The following is a 4,215-nucleotide window of genomic DNA, read 5'->3' as shown; positions in this document are numbered from 1 at the left end:
CATGTGGCAGCAGTCTCAAGTTGTCTCTTCTTCTCCCTCTGAGTTTCATTAAGTCACTTAAACGGGACAATAAACAAATCAGGACTGAAAATGAATTTATTATGATTCCTAAAGAACGGAAAAACATCAAATGAAATAATAGATGTAAACCTTCATGTCTTCCCCTAAAGCAGCACTGAGGAGGAATCCTGGAAAACTCAGACATATTACAGAACACACATTACCTGGATTACATTTATATAAAATAACAAACTTCAGATGCTACATTAACCTCAAAGGGAGTTCTTGTTCTCACTATTTAATTAATTGTCTTCTGAATTCTATCTAAAAAATAATCATCTCACTCATTCAGCTGTGGTGAAACTTGGCCAGAACATTTTTTTGTCTTCAATGTTTTAATCTCCTTTGTGTAGAAAAAATGCTTGTGATATTAAAAACCTGTTAAAAATAACAGCATTAAGCATCATCAACCAGATTGATCTCTGCTTTTGAAAGAATACCAGTAATTTGATTAAAAAGTTAATTGGAAAATATGAAGAGACTAAAATTGCCTGCTGAGTTGATCTCAAACACAAAAGGAAATGAAAGCCAGGAAGAGTTGGGAGAAAACAAATTACTGTTTGGACAGATGAAAGAAAATCCTAAAGGCCAATAAGAAGCTCTGCTCTGCATTTACCTATGAGTACAGAAGTAAAAGCAAATAAGGTTACAGATCATCAAACAGGATAATGACTGGCCTGCAGAAAGCCAGAAATATGTCGATGAACTAACTTGTTGTTTTTAGTCAGCTGACCAGCGCTGGGTTCCCACTGTGATGCACGGTGGTGCACACGGCATGATGAGGGCATGTGTATTCCATAGCAGGTGATAATCATCAACATACCTGAAGAGATTATTTTAAAAATAAAATTTGTGTTTTTATGGAATAAAGAAGCCAAACAGTCGAGTTCTGCTCCACAATTCAACAGGACGCTTGTAGGGAGACGTTCAGCATGTCGAGGATCAGTGGAGCGTTGGCCAACACTGACTTATTCACAAAATGCAGCACACACGATATTTTCAATAAGCTACATGTTTACATGTATTAATAAATCTAAACAAAGGCTGATCCAGTCGGGTTTTCCCTCAGGGTGTGGCTCACCTGGTCAGAGCCATCGCCGCTTCCAGGACATTACTAAAAGACAGACGCATTTTGTTCTCGCTGTCTGAAGTTGGAGAAGAATAAACTTTTCTTATTTTTTGTCAGGATCATCAAAATGATTTCTGTTTGCTAAATGCCAGAAAACTTAGCAAGGACATTTTTATTTTTTTGTAACTTTCTAAGACCAGTGAGGTGGATAATGAGTGTTAGAGAAACATTTCAAAACAGCATGTAGAATACAAGCACAAGATAATATTCATATTTTTTTTACTAGATTTATAATTTTCCTCCAAAGTGTGGTGTTGGAAAAGTTTGAAAATGCTTGAATTGTACTGTGGGAAAAGTGTACAAACCCTGGATTTGTATAAATCACATCTTATTTTTCATTAAATCTTAAAATCCATTAATCACTATCAGAAGTTGATTTTACAGGGAAAAGTCTGGAAAGATGGTTCCTAAAGTTCTGGTCTGGTTACGACCCGGATGCTTCGTTCTTCACTACTTTGTCCAAAACTCAACTCAGAACACCTTGATTCATGTCCACATCGTTAAAACCTGTTTTTAAAAAGCAAAATTTCCACCTTTCATGTCCTCTAAACCATCAGATCGCGGTGATCAACTAAACAACCAGCAAACAAGAAGGCGGCCATGTTGAACTGAAATCTGGCATTCAGCAGGAATTCATTTACATTTTCAGAAACACCTGCAGCTGCGGTCTTTGCTCTTGTTCTTCTGAGCAATTCTCTTTTTTCTTTTTTTTTTTAAGGCTCTTAACTTGTACAAAGAAACACACTCAGACTGGGAGCACTGGTGTTTCATGAATACCATTACAAGGCTCACAGAGCAAATGAGTGCTGCTGCCCAGTTGACTCCCAGCGTCGTAACCCAGGGAAATGGGTCACCTCCTTGTACTTTCTGCTAAAAACTGCAGAAATATGCCTTATTTCCTATTAGAGCTCAGCTGCAAGTGCTTGGGAAGTAAATCATGAGGCATCTTTTAATAAGACTAAAACAAATCTGAGAACCCGGTTATAAAAAGGCCGATAAAACGCCCTTCCTCCCCCAGTGTCAGCGCTCTCTTCTGAAGGATAAGGCCGTGCAGATAATGGAAGGATGGATGTCTTATTAAGCACATTTACCATCCGCAGGAGGACAGAAGGTCACCTGTGTGATGTGAACTTTCCTTCTGATAACGATCTTTGACTTAAGCTTTTGCTGAAAATGTCTTCCCGACGTCCTGCTCTGTTGGAAATGACAGATAAATGTAGATCCCATCTCTGTCAACCCGAACCCATCCACCCAAACGGCGATCTTTAAAACCTCCTTCAGTTTTAGAAACAAAAAAATAAAAAACTGACAACATTGGTGCTTCAGAAGGACAGAAATGGAGGTGAAACATCAGATATAAAGATTTTCCTCTTCAGAATCAATTTTAAGGATCTTTTTCAACAAACTTGCACAGATCTCTCTGGATGGTCGATTAAAATAGGAAATATTTCTGTCTTTTATGTCTGCTTGGGTTTTTTTTTAATTAGTTTTTATCTAGTTATTCTTCAGCAAAAATGAATGAAGATTCAAGTCATTTTCATTGCTGTGATGCATTTTTTCTTTCAGAACGGCTGTGGGAAAAAATATGAACACTTTATTTTTTCCTAAAACACTCCTAAATCAGTTCGTTTATTTTCTCAACTACAGACATTTAAATTATTTTCTTCAACTTTATTATAGAGTTTTTTATTGAAGACAAAACGTTATGTATGAGCCACAAAATAAATCGGATGATTAGTCTTGGATTTGTCAAAGGAAATGAATGTGGCTGATTTTATTCCATTGCTATGTGATAATATTTGACATTTTTTTCATATTGCACCAGATTGAACAAGTGCAATTCCCTTGTAATAACTAAAGAAAACTAAAATATTTTAGTTGGCATTTAAAGTGTTTAAAAGGATTGAATTGTATTTTTGAGAATGTAAGTTTTTCTGTAGTTTATGAAAATGCTGATGATTTTTAATGGCACATTTTTGCCATAAATGTATTTAGAGGAATTTAAATCATGGAGAAAAGGAAACATTTTCAGTCTGAAACATTTTTTAGTTTTATTTTATCTACTTTTCCAGTATATTTTTTTTCAGTGTCTTTAGTTTAACCATCCTAAGTTATTTACATTTTTTTATTTACTTTTTATTCAACATATTTTTTCTATCACTGATGCTTAAATTTATATATTATCTAATAATACATTAGCAGGATTTTTACCTTTTAAAATTTAGTATCAATATTTCTGAATAAAATCTTTAGCTTGTATTGAAATAATGGCTCATTCTATAACATCCAGGGTTGTTTTTTCTGCTCTGAATGAATGTTGCCTTCACAACTGTTAGCTGAATTTATAGAAAGAAGACAGTTTGACAGGTGGAAAACATTTTATCTCTGTGAATCTTCACAGATTTAATCTGTTGTTGAGAGTTTCTGTGTGGAATTGAAACCTGCTTTTCTTCTCTTTTTCTCCGGTTTTGTACATATTTACACATGTTTACGGCCAGACCTGATGAACCGCGTTCAGAGCTCACGGTGAGGGGAAGTGAGGCGGTTTCTGCAGCGCTGCACGCGTCGTTGGTCGGCGGCTGCTGCTGCACGCACGCGCCGGCGCCGCCGAGCTTCTCCTCATCCTCAGCCTCACGCAGACACAGATCCACCGGCAAACATCTGTTAGAATATAAAAGGAGAGGAGAAGCCTGGTAGCGCTGCAGCTCCACTCCTCTCATTATGACACACACACTCGCATCCTTTTCTTGTCCTCTCCACATACACACACCGTCTCAATCTCCTACCCGATTATACCCGCACACTAAAACCTCTTTCTCCACACCTCCCCAACACTCTACCTTCCCTAAAACCCTTTTTGCTTCCTCTGACACACACACACAAACACACACCCACCCCCATTCCAGTAATCTGGCTGGCCCGTGGCCTCCTCTCTCTCGCTCCACTGTTCTGTGTGATAGAATATCGATCGGTTTGCCTCGGCTCGGCGTGGAGCAGGAGGAGGGGGCAGCTGCAGGGCTATAGGG

Source organism: Poeciliopsis prolifica, unplaced genomic scaffold (assembly GCF_027474105.1).
Source record: "Poeciliopsis prolifica strain line A6 unplaced genomic scaffold, Auburn_PproV2 SCAFFOLD041, whole genome shotgun sequence".
Classification (NCBI taxonomy): Eukaryota; Metazoa; Chordata; class Actinopteri; order Cyprinodontiformes; family Poeciliidae; genus Poeciliopsis; species Poeciliopsis prolifica.
This window is presented reverse-complemented; position numbering follows the sequence as displayed.